The sequence below is a fragment of the Canis aureus genome, chromosome 36, assembly GCF_053574225.1.
Source record: "Canis aureus isolate CA01 chromosome 36, VMU_Caureus_v.1.0, whole genome shotgun sequence".
NCBI classification, from domain to species: Eukaryota; Metazoa; Chordata; class Mammalia; order Carnivora; family Canidae; genus Canis; species Canis aureus.
In genome coordinates, this window is record NC_135646.1 from 37,413,449 (window position 1) to 37,431,049 (window position 17,601).

Consider the following 17,601-nt stretch of genomic DNA (forward strand, 5'->3'; position numbering starts at 1 on the left):
TTTTTTTTTTTTTTTTTTGGAGGGCAGTTGTTATTGTTTTTCTTGGTTTTTCTTTTTCTTCCTTCTTTCTTTTCTGGAAAAAATAATGAGATGGAGAAATTGTCCATCATAAAATAACATGAGGTAGTACTCACAGCCAGGAAGTTCATCAATAAACATATATGGTATCTAACTACAGTTTAAAACAATGATTATAAAGTTAGCAGCTGGGCTGGAAAAAGAGCACAGAAGCAAACTAGAGAATCCCTTACTGTAGAAATAAAAGAACTAAAATCAAGTCAGTCCAACGTTAAAAATTCTATAACTGAGATGCAGTCCCAACTGGAAGCCTTAAAAACAAGAAAGGTTATGGATGACAGAGGCAGACGTAGGGAAGTTAGCCACTTATTAAAACAATAACATTCATATCATAGGAGACTCAGAAGATGAAGAAAGAGAAATGGTGGCCTTACTCAGCCATCAGAAATGACAAATACCCACCATTTGCTTCAAGGTGGATGAAACTGGAATGTATTATGCTGAGTGAAGTAGGACAATCGGAGAAGGACAAACATTGTATGTTCTCATTCATTTGGGGAATATAGGTAATAGTGAAAGGGAATATAAGAGAAGGGAGTAGAAATATGTTGGAAATATCAGAAAGGGAGGCAGAACATAAAGACTCCTAACTTGGAATTGAAATAGGGGTGACTGAAGGGGAGGAGGGCAGGGTTGAGGGTAAACGGGTGACGGGAACTGAGGGGGGCACTAGACGGGATGAGCACTGGGTGTTATTCTGATTTGGCAAACTGAACACCAATAAAAAATAAATTTATTATTTAAAAAAAAGAAAGAAAGAAAGAGTGGCACCTGGGTGGCTCAGTTACGCTTCTGACTTAGGCACAAATCATGATCCAGGTCCCAAGGCAGGCTCCCTGTTCAGCAGGGAACCTGATTCTCCCTCTCCCTCTGCCCCTATCGCTCATGTTTTTCTCCTCTCTCTCTCCTATAAATAAATAACATCTTTGAAAAAGAAACAAACAAACCCAGAAGGAAGAGAAATCTCCCATGTAGAAGAATTTCAAACAATTTGTGCAGACATTCCACCCACAAGTTCATGAGCATGGCTTCCATGTGTGCAATACACAAAGTAACTTTCCTCTACAAAATATATTTAGAAAAACCTAAAATAATAATGATAATATAATAATAATAATAAAATAATAACAATAATGAATCAGTTTACTACGGAGAAAGCTGACAAACATTACCTCAGCAAGATGATCAGATTGATACCAAGACTGATAAATCATGTTGATAGTATCTATCCTTTATATGATATAATGAAAATGGCATTATATCTCTGTATATAATCCACAAAAACAGTTCAATCATGAGATAAACAACAGACATGTCCCAACTGAAGGAAATTTTTCAAAATACTCTACTTCTCAAAGTGTTCCAGTTCAACAACAACAAGGAAAGGCTGAAAGACTGTCACAATCCAGAGGAGCCTAAGAAAACAGGAGGACAAACGGAATGTGATATGAGGGTTCGTAACTTAGTAAAAACTAAGGAAATCTGAACATAATATGATCTTTGGTTAATGCGACTATTTTAATATTAATTCCTTAGCTAATCTTTGTACCGTACTAATATAAGATATCAATAATTGGAGAAATTGAGTGCAAGTGCATGTGAATGCACTGTACTATCTTCTCAATTTCCCTATAAATCTTTGTTTTTTTCCTAATAAATAAGATTTATTTTGAAAATTAACTTAAATGAATCAGGCTCCAAGTGTGAAGACATTTTAAGAATAGTTGAATTAACTTTTCCCTTATTCTTAAAGAGTTCCTTTGATGGAAACAAAGTAAGAATTTTAGATCAGAAGGAAAGAAAAACACTTATGAACATGTATAATGCCTCCTCAACCTGAAAAGCAGGAACGGATAATAACAAAAATCAGATAAAAATAATTCTAGTATAATAGACACCATATTGCAAGGGCATTTAAATTTAGCAATGCATAACATTTATTTCCTTGACATTTGTCTTCCAAAGAGTTCACAGTGTTTCAGTGTCAGTTGAAACAGGGGAAGAATCTCAGGGAAGAATCCTTCACATAATAATAGGACCATTGGCAATAATGTCTCTCAGTTCGTTCCAAATCCATAAAGATGCATTTCCTGATGAGTGACTGAACTGTGAAGAAAGAGATGAGAAACCCTCATCCCTCTGAATTACTTGTGTCAGAATATTTTAACCATAGTACTATGGATAGTAGTAAATTATGCATATTAACAGGAAATACGTCTCAGATTGGAATCTCAACAATGAGATGCGCTGAGAAAAAATGCTTTGACTGGCTCCTCATCTTTTAAAGACAAAGGAGAGGTTTTCTATGTAGAAAGACAGTTGTCAAGATAGCCTTAGGGAATAAGAGTCTGCAGCATCGAAGCCCGCTGCACAGCTAGGACGCTCGTGCTCCAGGTCTTCCTGATCCCAAATCCCTGGGCCTGTCCCCCCAACACAGGATGCCATGCTGAGGTCATTTGCAATGGCTCTCTTAGGAGCTCTGGGGAAGGGGGAAGGAGCTAGATAGGATGGGACAGGACACATGGAGGCCTAGAAAATTAAGGCCATTCCAATTTAAATTCAGTGTTAGCACACGCCCAGCCATCCCAGGCTCCTGTGAAAAAGAGCTGAATTTTACATTACTTCAGTTACAGGAAAAAAACAAAAGTTTACAGCTTGGGCAGCCCCGGTGGCGCAGCGGTTTAGCGCCGCCTGCAGCCCAGGACGTGATCCTGGAGACCCTGGATCAAGTCTCACATCAGGCTCTCTGTATGATGCCTGCTTCTCCCTCTGCCTGTGTCTCTGCCTCTCTCTCTCTCTCTGTCTCTATGAATAAATAAATAAAATATTAAAAAAAAGTTTACAGATTAATGACCTAGAAAGCCCCACAATAGAATCAAAACTGAGCCCAGGCCAACGGCAGGAAGTCCCTATTAGAATTGGAAGAGAGCTCAATCCCTTGAAGGCCCCATATCAAAATGTAAACAGAAATTGAGGAATTGCTCCAGCCCTTCTGGAGGTCCCAGAGACAAGCCCTTAAAACTAAGCTAAAACCTATCTCGGGGTCCAACTCCCTGCTCCGCTCTGTCGGGTATAATTGGACACAAGCTCGAGCTTGTAAGTAAACCCTCGTGTGTTTTCATCAGTGTCGGCTTCTCGGTGGTTTCTCGGATTCGCAATCTTGGGCACAACAGTCTGAGATAAAAAAACAAAAACAAAAGATGCTCGGACGCAGGTAGAGAGAACACAGGGTTCTGAGAGAAGCAGCGGAGACCCGGGGGCTTGGGGGCTCTTCTGTGGAGGCCCCTACAGACTGGGGGGCAGTATGCTCAGCCCCAGAGCCAGAGGACCCAGAGACCCCTCCTGCATCCCGCCCATCAGGGTCAGGTCTCAGGGAGCAGCAGAGCGCCTCCTGCTAGACTCCAGAGGCCCTGATGCCCAACCCGCCTCTCACCCCTCAGTTCCATCTACCAGGCAGATGTCCACCTGATAATCAGTGCCACAGCCCATCCCCAGACCCGGCACAGACCATCACTGCCACCAAGTTGTTGGACCACTGATGCTGCAGAGCTTCAGCTCTGCCTGCAAAGTAGGGTCTAGCTTCCTTTGTACTTTGTGCTTTAGTTTCATTTATTTTCTTTGATTCTTTTTTTTTAATTTTTATTTATTTATGATAGTCACACAGAGAGAGAGAGAGGCGCAGAGACACAGGCAGAGGGAGAAGCAGGCTCCATGCACCGGGAGCCCGATGTGGGATTCGATCCCGGGTCTACCAGGATCGCGCCCTGGGCCAAAGGCAGGCGCCAAACTGCTGCACCACCCAGGGATCCCTCTTTGATTCTTTTTTATTAATTGCCTTATTTAATTTTTATGTATGTACCTTATATATTTCTTATTTTTACTTTCATGTTACTTTAATTGTGTTTCATATTTTGGGATTTATAATCTTTTAACAAGCAGGCCAAAATAATTTGGTGTTTTCTTAGAGGGCAGTTGTTATTGTTTTTCTTGGTTTTCTTTTTCTTCCCATTTTCTTTTCTGGAAAAAGTAATGAGATGGAGAAATTCACCTCCATAAAATAACATGAGGTAGTACTCACAGCCAGGAAGTCCATCAATACACATATATGATGTCTAACTACAGTTTAAAACAATGATTATAAAGTACCATCTGGACTGGAAAAAGAACACAGAAGAAAACTAGAGAATCCCTTACTGTAGAAATAAAAGAACTAAAATCTAGTCAGGCCAATGTTAAAAATGCTATAACTGAGATGCAGTCCCAAGTGGAAGCCTTAAAAACAAGAAAGGTTATGGACCACAGAGGCAGACGTAGGGAAGTCAGCCACTTATTAAAACAATAATATTCATATCATAGGAGACTCAGAAGATCAAGAGAGAGAAATGGTGGGCCTTACTCAGCCATCAGAAATGACAAATACCCACCATTTGCTTCAACGTGGATGGAACAAGAAGGTATTATGCTAAGTGAAGTAAGTCAATCGGAGAAGGACAAATATTGTATGTTCTCATTCGTTTGGGGAATATAGGTAATAGTGAAAGGAAATATAAGGGAAGGGAGTAGAAATGTGTGAGAAATATCAGAAAGAGAGACAGAACATAGACTCCTAACTCAAGGAAATGAACTAGGGGTAATGGAAGGGGAGGAGGGCAGGCGGTGGGGGTAAATGGGTGATCAGCACTTGGTGTTCTTCTGTATGATGGCAAACTGAACACCAATAAAAAAATAAATTTATTATTAAAAAAGAAAGAAAAAAAGAAAGAGTGGCACCTGGGTGGCTCAGTTAGTTAAGCTTCTGCCTTAGGCTCAGATCATGATCCAGGTCCCAAGGCAGGCTCCCTGTTTAGCAGGGAACCTGCTTCTCCCTCTCCCTCTGCCCCTCTCGCTCATGCTTTTTCTCTCCCCTCTCTCTAATAAATAGAAAACATCTTTGAAAAAGAAACAAACAAAAAACCCAGAAGGAAGAAAAATCTCCCATGTAGAAGAATTTCAAACAATTTGTGCATACATTTCACCGTCAAGTTCATGAGCATAGCTTCCCACTCTTATTTCCGGAATACACATAGTAACTTCCTCCTAGAAAATATAATATGAAAAACTTAAAATAATATTGATGATATAATAATAATAATAATAAATAACAATAATAATAAAGAATCAGTTTACTACGGAGAAAGCTGAGAAACACTACCTCAGCAAGATGATCAGATCGATACCAAGGCTGATAAATCATGTTGATAGTATCTATCCTTTATATGATATAATGAAAATGGCAGTATATCTCTGTATATAATCCACAAAAACAGTTCAGTCATGAGATAAACGAAAGACATATCCCAAATGAGGGAAATTTTACAAAATACTCTACTTCTCAAAGTGTTCCAGTTCAAGAACAACAAGGAAAGCCTGAAAGACTGTCACAATCCAGAGAAGCCTAAGAAAACAGGAAGACAAATGGAATGTGATATGAGGGATGGTAACTTAGCAAAAACTAAGGAAATCTGAATAAAGTATGGTCTTTGGTTAATGCGAATTTTTTACTCTTGATTCATTAGGTAATATTTGTACCGTACTAATATAAGATATCAATAATTCGAGACACTGAGTGCAAGTGCATGCGAATGCTCTGTACTATCTTCTCAATTTCACTATAAATCTTTGTTTTTTTTCCTAATAAATAAGATTTATTTTGAAAATTGACTTAAATGAATCAGACTCCATGTGTGAAGACATTTTAAGAATTGTTGAATTATCTTTTGCCTTATTCTTATAGAGTTCCTTCAGTGGGAACAAAGTAATAATTTTATATCAGAAGGAAATAACAACACTTATGAAGACGTATAATGCCTCCTCAACCTGAAAAGGATAATAAATGCAAAAATCAGATAAAATACTTCTATTATAATAGGCACCATATTGCAACTGCATTTAAAATTAGCAATGCATAACATTTATTTCCTTGACATTTGTCTTCCAAAGTGTTCAGTGTTTCAGTGTCAGTTGAAACAGGGGAAGAATCTCAGGGAAGAATCCTTCACATAATAATAGGACCATTGGTTCTAATGTCTCTCAATTATTTCCAAATCCATACAGATGCATTTCCTGATGAGTGACTGAGCTGTGAAGAAAGAGATGAGAAACCCTCATCCCTCTGAATTACTTGTGTCAGAATATTTTAACCATAGTACTACGGATAGTAAATTATCCTTATTAACAGGAAATACGTCTCACATTGGAATCTGAGCAATCAATGGGCAGAGTAAAAAGACTTTGACTCGCTCCTCATCTTTTAAAGATAAAGGAGAGCTTTTCTATGTACAAAGTTAGTTGTCAAGATAGCCTTAGGGAATAAGAGTCTGCAGCATGGAATCCCGGTGCACAGCTGGGACGCACACGAGCCAGTTCTTCCTGATCCCAAATCCCTGGTCCTGTCCCCCAACACACGCTGCCATGCTGAGGTCATTTGCAATTGCTCTCTTAGGAGCTCCGGGGAAGGGGGAAAGAGCTAGATAGGATGGGACTGGACACAAGGAGGTCGAGAAAATGAAGGCCTTTCTACTTTAAGTTCAGTGTTCGAACAAGTCCAGCCATCCCAGGCCCCTGTGAAGAAGAGCTGAAATTTACATTACTTCAGTTACAGGAAAAAAACAAAAGTTTACAGCTTAATGTCCTAGAAAGCCCCACAATAGAATCAAACTGAGCCCATGCCATGGGCTGGAAGCACCTATTAGAATGAGAGCGGAGCTCAATACCCTTGAAGGCCCCAAATCAAAATGTAAACAGAAATTGAGGAATTGAGGAAGCCCTTCTGGAGGACCCCGGGACAAGCCCTTAAAACTAAGCTAAAACACACCTCGGGGTCCAAGTCCCTGCGCCGCTGTGTTGGGTGTACTTGGACACAAGCTCGAGTTTGGAAATCAACCCTTGTGTGTTTGCATTGGTGTCAGTTCCTTAGTGGTTTCTCGGATTCACAATCTTGGGCAAATACCGCCATGTCCTCTCCCACCTTGGCTGAACCCCTATCCCCTCCCACCCAGGGTGACACTCAGTCACCTCCCCGCCTACAACAACTGGGCACAGGCTGTCACACAGGTCCCATGGGCATGGTGGGCACTCCCGCCTTCCCTGCCCTCCCAGAGGAAGGAAGGAGGTTTCGGCAGGACACACTCCCATGGTGGCCCCAGGGCTCCCTGCCCAGCACCGCACCTCGTGACAGGTCGGGTCTGTGTCCCTCACGCCTGCTCCTCCTCCCCGGTTTTCCCACAGGAAATGAAGGAGGACGCCCTGGTCTCCTCCAGGGACATCATGCAGATAGACCTGGACATCATCAAGAAGTTCAGCAGCCACATCATGTTTTAGGACTGCTAGGGGGTCGGATGAGGCTGCTGGGCCAGGGGACTTTGGGGCCCTGGAGGCTTCTGGGTAAGGAAAACGGGGTCTCTGACGCCAGGGAGAGCAATACCAACCAACAACACACCGCTCCATTCCATGGTAGGGTGATGGGGATGACCACACCCCCGGGGCCTCAGGGATGACGAGGCCACAAGGATGGGGCCTCCAGGGGTTGCCATGGGACCTGAACACCAAAGGGGAGAGGGACGGCCCCCTGAGAAGCAGGGGATGGGGTAGGGGACGTGAGGGGCATGAACCGGACCTGGGGGCCAGGCAGCATGTCCGCGGCTGGAGCAAGACACACATCGATGCCAAGAGGGACAGACGGTTCAGAGTGACACCCACTCTCGGTGGTTTATATATTTCTAAATTCTGTGCATTTAATTTGAGACAATTTGCAATTTTAACCATACATATTATGATGACCCCCAGATAATGCTCCCGGTCCAGCCAGGGCCCTGCACTCACCACATGGGGCCCCAGGGGCAGGTGTCACAACAAACCCCAGAATGGGGCCGCCTTTATCTGTAGATGTCTCTGTGTGCATCTTAGAGAACGGGGATGCCCTGTGTCCGCCGGCCCCCCATGCCATCCCCCCATTCCCCAGACCCACACCATCCCCCTACATCATCATCCCCCATGGCATCGCCACTACCCCATCCCCCTCACACACACACAGCCTCACATAATCCCCCCACAGTATACCCCAACACCATCGCCCCTATACCATCCCCCACATTCCACCACCATCATACCCAAGCCCCTACACCATCGACCCCGAGCAAGGACCCGGTGCAGCTACCCCCTGTGGGACATGATCAGCCTCCCCGGGGTTCTCTGGATACCCTGCTCCCATCAGAAGCCCGGGTATCCCATAGAGTACCCAGGGGTTGCAGGGAGGAGGGACGGCAGGGAGCCCCCAACAGTGTGAGCAGGTGAGTGAATCAGAGGACCCATAGTGCCCTGCCTCCACCCACTGTCACTCCTGGAGGGTGGGACACCCTGCACAGGACACCAGGTCCTAACCCAGAGGTACCTGGGCTGATTGGGCCCAGGCTCTGTGGGGGCTGGGTTGATTTGAGCCCCCACCAGTCCCAACACAAAGACTAATGGAATCAGGCCCACATGGCCCTGGCCAGCCCTGGATTCTGGCCCCGGGCTGAGCAAGCCCTCTCACAGCTGGATGTGGCCTGCTGGGCCCTGGGCATGCCCCACAGATCCACGTCGCTGATCTAGGGCAGCCCTGGGGATCCTGGGACACCCCAGTGTGGGGAGAGGAGGGGCAAGCTGGTGGGCCTCAACCGCACCCACACCAGAAGACAGGCTCCTCCAGGTGCTGGTGCCCCGAGAGGGCCCAAGGCCGGGGTCCAGATGCCCTGCGGGAACCCAGTGCAGGAGCCCATGAGCTGCAGGTCCAGTTCAGCTTTGCTGTCCTCAGAACCGTCTCTCAGGCTGAAACTTCAGGACACGCGCCCCCACCCGGAGTCCACACATGCTCCCAGGTGGGGGACTCCAGCACTCGGCCCCCAACCCATGTGATTCTTGTCCTCCCATAAAGGACAGAAAGGTCTCCCTCCCCAGGTGAAGGCACGCACCCACAGCACTGAGCCCGTTTGCTGTAGAAAGTCAATAAAATGTGGTGCGAAAATGCACAGCCAGCCCGTTTCTGTGTCTCCCAGAACTCTGTGCACAGGGCATGTAGAGACCCCCAGAGAGGAGGAGGGGGCACCACCTAGGCCCCAACTAGCCTGTGCAGGGGCGCCACCAGGCACACACAGCTGACGTCCCCACGTGCCTTCCAGGAGCGGCCAGACCCACTGCTGGACATGGGAATGTGGCCGAGCCAGAACTTCAAGCTCAGCTGACCCTCCAGCTGAAAGTCACTGCATGAGCGAGCCCCAGCCCTGCCAGGAGAGCCCAGCTAACTGCCCAGGGCCAGCACCAGAAATGATGTTGTGCCAACCATTTCGGGGTTTTTTGGTGACCCAGCCAGAGGATCCGATTGCTGCACTTGATAGCTGCATGGGATAGACACACACACACCTCAAAAGCAACAACAACAACAAAAAAGCAACAAAAGACGGAATTCCCCTAATACTGTCAAACAGCAGCCAGATGGTTACTTACACAATGCTGTGGTCCCCAATAGAATACAGGGAAAACGCTATAAGCCACGACTGCAGAGGTGCTAGAGATGTGCCTGCTGTGTTCCAACAAGAAGGCAGAGGGGCAGGAAGCATCCTCCGGAGGGGGGGCCCCTCCTAGGACAGGACACCAGGGCCCTGTAAAGGCTACGGAGGGTGAAATATGTCCTCCTCTCTTTCTGCTTCTGGTTTTCCTCCTAAATGCCATTTTCCTCAATGATATTAGCAAGAATTTATTTTATGTTTTTAAATTTCTTTTTATTGCAGTACAATTTGTATGATTTCTTTCTTCAGCAAGGGTGTCATTCAGGAGATAAAGATTTTCCCAGACAGGCAACATATAAAGGAGTTCAGGACCACTTAACCAGTCCAGTAAGGAATTTTAAGAGGGACTCTTCTAGTGGGGGGAAAAAAAGAGACCAAATGCAACAAAGACTAGAAAGGACGAGAGAACGTCACCAAACACCAACTCTTCCGGTAACACAGAGGCACAAAGTTCATATCTTTAAATAGTCACTCTGAATGATGATAGACTAAATGCTCCAATCAAAAGATATAGAGTAACAGAGTAGCTAAAAATCAGGATCCGGGATGCCTGGGTGGCTCAGGGGTTGAGCCTCTGCCTTTAACTCAGGGTGTGATCCTGGAGTCTGAGATCGAGTCCCATACTGGGCTCCTGGTGGGGAGACTGCTTCTCTCTCTGCATAATTTCCTGCCTCTCTCTCTCTCTGTCTCTCTGATAAATAAAATTATTATTAAAAAAACAACATCCATCTGTACGCTGCCAACAAGATGCTCACCTTAGACCTATAGACACCGACAGATTGAAAGTCAGGGGATGGAAAATCATCTATCACGCTAATGGATATCAAAAGAAAGCTGGAGGACACATACTTATATCAGACAAACGAGATTTGAGACCAAACCCAGGGGGACACCTGGTGGCTCAGTGTTTGAGCATCTGCCTTCAGATCAGGGGGTGATCCTGGGATCCCAGGATCAAGTCCCACATCTGCCTCCCCTTAGGGAGCCTGCCTCTCACTCTGCTGTTTCTTAGTCTGCTCCTCTGTGTATCTCTTATGAATAAATAAATAAAATATTTAAATTTCAAACAAGAAAGAACAAATACTGTATGAAGAGATGAAGAAGGGCATTATTTCATAATTAAAAAGACTCTCTATCAAGATCAAACAACTAAATATTTATGCTGCCTACATGGCAGTACCTAAATATAGAAACCAATTAACAACAAACGTACAGGAACTCACTGATAATAATACAATGACAGGGGATTTTAACACCCACTTATGGCAATGGACCGATCGTCTATGCAGAAAATCAACCGAGGAACAATAGCCTTGACACCCTGGACCACAGGCACTCAACAGATATAGTATGAACATTTCATCCTAAAGCAGAATACACACTCCTTTCAAGTGCACATGGGACATTCTCCAGATCAGATCAGATCAGGGCCCACAAATCAGCCCTCAACAGGTGCAAAGGTACAAGAAGGTTGATATCACAACATGTACATTTTTGGAACACGACGGTATGAAACTTGAATTAGACAGTAAGAAAAAAAATTGGACAGACCAAAAATACGTGGAGATTATGAACATCCTACTAGAGAATGAATGGAGCAACCAGGAAATTAACGAGGAAATTTAAAACAAATGAAAATGAAAACATATTTCTCCAAACCTCTGGGATGTAGCAAAGGCAGTCCTAAGAGGGAAATACATAGCAATACAGGCCTACCTAAAGAAACAAGACGTCTCCAATACACAACCTAACCCTACACCTAAAGGAGCTGGAAAAGGAATAGCAAACAAATCCTAAAGCCTACAGAAAGGAAAAAATAAAGATGAGAGAGAAATAAACAATGCAGAAACAACAAAGTAGAATGGAATAACGAAACTAAGAGCTGGTTCTCCAAAATAAATATTAAAATGGATCAAGCCCTAGCCAGCCTTATCAGTGAGAAAAGAGAAATGACCTAAATAAAATCACAAATGAGAGAAGAGAGATCAAATAAACACCAGAAAAATTAGACAATTATAAGGGAATACTAAGAAATTATATGCTAACAAACTGGGAGACCTGGAAGAAATGGACCAATCTCCAGAAATGTGCAAACGAGCAAAACTCAAATAGGAAGAAATAGAAAATGTGAACAGACCAATAACTAACAAAGGAATTGAATCAGCAAGGCACCTGGGTGCCTCAGTGGTTGAGCATCTGCTTTTGCTCAGTTCCTGATCCCGCAGAACTGGGGGATCAAGTCCCACATCAGGCTCCCCGAATGGAGCCTCATTTTCCCTCTGCCTATACCTCTGCCTCTCTGTGTCTCTCATGAATACATAAATAAAATCTTTAAAAAAGAAAAAAGATAAGAAGATGAGAAAGGACCCAAATAAAATCACAAATGAGAAAAGAGAAATAACAACCAACACTAGAGAAATACAAACGATTATAACAGAACATTATGAAAAATTATATGCCAGCAACCAAGAACCTGGAAGAAATAGATCAATTCCTGGAAATATATAACATTGCAAAAATGAAAAAGGAAGAAATAAGAAACCTGAACAGACAGATAACAGGCACAGAAACTGAATCAGCAATCAAGAATCTCCCAACAGGAGATGCTTAGATCAATAGAACAGAATGGAAATCTGAAACAAGATACAAACCTGTAACTCTATGATCCATTAATCAACAACAAGGCAGGAAGGAATATCCAATCGCACAAAGACAGTCTCTTCAACAAACCCTAACCCTGACCCCAGGATAAGAACAAATGGTGTTGGGAAAACCAGGCAGCCACCTGCAGAAGAATCAAACTGGACCACTTTCTTACACCATATATATAAAAAATAAATTCAAAATGGATGAAAGACCTAAATGTGAGACCTGAAACCATACAAAGAAGAAAAGATAGGCAGCAATGACTTTGACATTGGCTATTGGATGTTCTTTCAGATATGCCTCTGAGGTGAGGGAAACAAAAGCAAAAATACTATTGAGGCTTCATCAAATTGAAAAGCTTCCACAAAGTGAAGGAAACAACCAAAGGTAAATGGCAACATACAGGAGGAGGGGCAAGATGGCAGAAGTGTAGTGCCCTCAAATCACCTGGCCCCACGAAATTACCTAGATAACCTTCAAACCATCCAGCAAATCTACGAATTTGGCCTATGATTTAAACAGAGACCAGATTGAATGCTACAGTGAGAAAAGTTCATGACTCTATCAAGGTAGGAAGACGGGAAAAAGAAATAAAGAAACAAAAGGCATCCAAGTGTGAGGGGCCCTGCGAGGAGCCCGGCTAAGGCCGGGGCGAGTGCCCAAAGGACAGAAGAGCTCTGTGCTGAGAGAAGGAGGAGCTGCACTAATCTTCCAGGGCGGAATGGCGCCTTCAAGGAGTCAGAGCAGGACCCCAGGAGGGCGGGGATGCCCTAGGGCTCCCTGGGACTCTAACAGACACGTGCACTCCCAGGAGAGTGCACCGAGCTCCCTAAGGGCTGCAGGGCACATGCATTGACCCGGGAGCAGCTCTGTGGGCCTCGGGTGGCGGCTCTGCGAGGAGGGTTTGCATGGCCCCAGGAGCAGCTTGGCAGCGGCTCCTCCTACAGAGGAAGAGGCTCCGTGCGGAGGGTGCTGTGGGGCTCCGGGAGCAACTCGGAGGGGCTTGGGCGGTGGCTCTGCAGTGAGGCGGCTTTGTGGCCGGAAGCAAGAATCCAACAGCACAGGCCCCGGAGTTCAGGGCTTCGGGATACAGCCCAGGATTCGGCCTCCCCCAGGACAGGCAGAGGCCCAGAGGGCCCAGGACAGCATGGACGCTCCTGCCCAGAGCTGAGCAGATCAGCGGCCCCGCCCCAGAGCCTCCAGGCCCTTCAGATGGACTACTCCTGAGTTACTGCGGGGGCTGAATACAGGTTTCCAGAGCTGGCCGCTGACACTGGGGTTGTTCCTCCTGGGGCCTCACGGGTTAAACTACCCCCACTGAGCTCTGCACCAGGCAGGGGACAGAGCAGCTCCCCCAAGGGCTAACACCTGAAAATCAGCACAACAGGCCCCTCTCCCAGAAGACCAGCTGGACGGATAATTTCCAGGGGAAGTCAAGGGACTTAAAGTATATAAAATCAGAAGATACTCCCCCATGTTTTTTTTTCCCACAGTACACTAAGAAAATTCTTCACCATGAACAAGTAGGACTTATCCTACTGGATAAGTAGGAACCAACAAGGCTGGTTCAACACTAGTCAAACAAACAATGTGATTCATCATATCAGCAAGAGAAAAACCAAGAACCATATGATCCTCTCATTAGATGCAGAGAAACATTTGACAAAATAAAGCATCCATTCCTGATCAAAACACTTCAGAGAGTAGGGATAGAGGGAACATGCCTCGACATCTTAAAAGCCATCTACACAAGCCAACAGTAAATATCATTCTCAATGGGGAAGCACTGGGAGCCTTTCCCCTAAGATCAGGAACAAGACAGGGATATCCACTCTCACCACTGCTATTCAACATAGTACTGGAAATCCGAGCCTCAGCAATCAGACAACAAAAAGACATTAAAGGCATTCAAATTGGCAAAGAAGAAGTCAAACTCTCCCTCTTCGCCGATGACATGATACTCTACCTAGAAAAACCAAAAGCCTCCACCCCACGATCGCTAGACTTCATACAGCAAATGGTAGCGTTGCCAGATACAAAATCAATGCCCAGAAATCAATGGCATTTCTATACACTGACAATGAGACTGAGGAAAGAGAAATTAAGGAGTCAATTTCATTTACAGTTGCACCCAAATCAAAAGATACCTAGGAATAAACCTAACCAAGGAGGTAAATGATCTATACCCTAAAAACAATAGAACACTTCTGAAAGAAATTGAGGAAGACACAAAGAGATGGAAAAATATTCCATGCTCATGGATTGGCAGAATTAACATTGTGAAAATGTCAATGTTACCAAGGCAATGTACAGGTTTAATGCAAACCCTATCAAAATATCATGGACTTTCTTCAGAGAGTTAGAACAAATTATTTTAAAATTGGTGTGGAATTGGAATCCCTGGGTGGTACAGCAGTTTGGCGCCTGCCTTTGGCCGAGGGTACGATCATGGAGACACGGAATCGAATCTCATTTCAGGACCCCAGTTCATGAAGCCTGCTTCTCCCTCTGCCTGTGTCTCTACCTCTCTCTCTCTCTGTCTCTGTCTCTGTCTCTTTCTCTCTCTCTCTCTCTCTCTCTGTGTGACTATCATAAAAAATAGACTTTTGTGAAATCAGAAAAGACCCTGAATAGCCAGGGGAATTTAAAAAAAAAAACAACGATATCTGAGGGCATCACAATGCCAGATTTCAGGTTGTACTACAATGCTGTGGTACAATACAGTGTGGTACTGGCACAAAAACAGACAAATAGATCAATGGAACAGAATAGAGAACCCAGAAGTGGACCCTAAACTTCATGGACAACAAATATTCGATAAAGGTGGAAAGACTATCCATTGGAAGAAAGACAGTCTCTTCAATAAATGGTGCTGGCATAATGGACATCCACAAGCAGAAGAATGAAACTAGACCACTCTCTTTCATGATACACAAAGATAAACTCAAAATGGATGGAAGATCTAAATGTGAGACAAGAGTCCATCAAAATCGTAGAGGAGAACACAGGCAACATACTTTTTGAACTTGGCCACAGTAACTACTTGCAAGATACATCCACGAAGGCAAAAGACACAAAAGCAAAAATGAACTGCTGTGATTTCATCAAGATAAGCTTTTGCACAGCAAAGGATACAGTCAACCAAACTAAAAGACAACCTACAGAATGGGAGAAGATATTTGCAAATGACGTATCAGATAAAGGGTCAGTTTCAAAGATCTATACAGAACTTCTTAATATCAACACCAAAGAGACAAAGAATCCAATCATGAAATGGGCAAAAGACATGAAGAGAAATCTCACAGAGGAAGACATTGACATGACCAACATCCACATGAAAAAACATTCTGCATCACTGCCATCAGGGAAATACAACTCAAAACCACAATGAGATACCACCTCACACCACTGAATGGGGATAATTAACAAGCAAGAAAGAACAAATGTTGGAGAGGATGCGGAGAAAAGGGAAGACTCTTACACTGTTGGTGGGAGTGTGAACTGGTGCAGCCACTCTGGAAAACTGTGTGGAGGTTCCTCAAAGAGTTAAAAATAGACCTGCCCTATGACCCAGCAATTGCACTGTTGGGGATTTACCTCAAAGATTCAGATGCAATGAAACGCTGGGACACCTGCACCCCGCTGTTTATAGCACCAATGTCCACAATAGCCAAAATGTGGAAGGAGGCTTGGAGTCCATTGAAAAATGGATGGATAAGGAATATGTGGTTTAGGTATACAATGGAATATTACTCAGCCATTAGAAACGACAAATACCCACCATTTGCTTCAACAGGGATGGAACTGGAGGGTATTATGCTGAGTAAAGTATGTCAATCGGAGAAGGACAAACAGTGTATGTTCTCATTCATTTGGGGAATATAAATAATAGTGAAAGGGAATATAACAGAATGCAGAAGAATTGAGTGGGAAATATCAGAAATGGAGACAGAATATAAAGACTCCTAAATCTGGGAAACGAACTAGGGGTGGTAGAAGGGCAGGAGGGAGGGGGATCGGGTTGCATGGGTGATGGGCACTGAGGGGGACACTGGACGGGATGAGCACTGGGTGTTATTATGTATGTTGGTAAATTGAACACAAGTAAAAAATTAATTTATTAAAAAGAAGATTCATAGAAACTAATACGAATGAAGATATTACCATACAAAATCCTTGGAATGCAGCCAAAGCATTCTAAGGGGGAAATACATCACAGTACAAGCATCCATTCAAAAACTGGAATGAACTCAAATACAAAAGCTAACCTTACACATGAAGGAGCTTGAGAAAAACCAGCAGATAGATCCCACACCCAACAGAAGAGAATTAATTAAAATTCGAGCAGAACTCAAGGAAATCAATACCAGAAGAAATGTGGAACAGATAAACAAAACCAGGAGTTTGTTCTTTGAAAGAATTAATAAGATACAGAAACCATTAGCCAGCCTTATTAAGAAGAAAAGAGAGAAGACTCAAATTAATAAAATCATGAATGAGAAAGGAGAGATCACTACCAACACCAAGGAAATACAAACGATTTTAAAAACATATTATGAACAGCCATACACCAATAAATTAGGCAATCTAGAAGAAATGGACGAATTCCTGGAAAGCCAGAAACTACAAAACTGGAACAGGAAGAAATAGAAAACCTGAACAGGCCAATAACCAGGGAGGATATTGAAGCAGTCATCCAAAACATCCCAAGAAACAAAAGTCCAAAGCCAGATGTCTTCTCAGGGGAACTCTATCAAACGTTTAAAGAAGAAACCATACCTATCCTACTAAAGCTGTTTGGAAAGATAGTAAGAGATGGAGTACTTCCAAATTCGTTCTATGAGGCCTGCATCACCTTAATTCCAAAACCAGACAAAGACCCCACCAAAAGGAGAACTATAGACCAATATCCCTGATGAACATGGATGCAAAAATTCTCAGCAAGATACTAGCCAATAGGATCCAACAGTACATTAAGAAAATTATTCACCATGAACAAGTAGGATTTATCCTCGGTACACAAGGCTGGTTCAACACTCGTCAAACAATCAATGTGATTCATCATATCAGCAAGAGAAACACCAAGAAACATATGATCCTCTCATTAGATGCAGAGAAAGCATTTGACAAAATAAAGCATCCATTCCTGATCAAAACACTTCAGCGCAGGGATAGAAGAATATTCCTCGTCATCTTAAAAGCCATCACTGAAAAGCCCACAGCAAATATCATTCTCAATGGGGAAGCACTGAGAGCCTTTCCCTAAGATCAGGAACAAGACAGGGATGCCACTCTC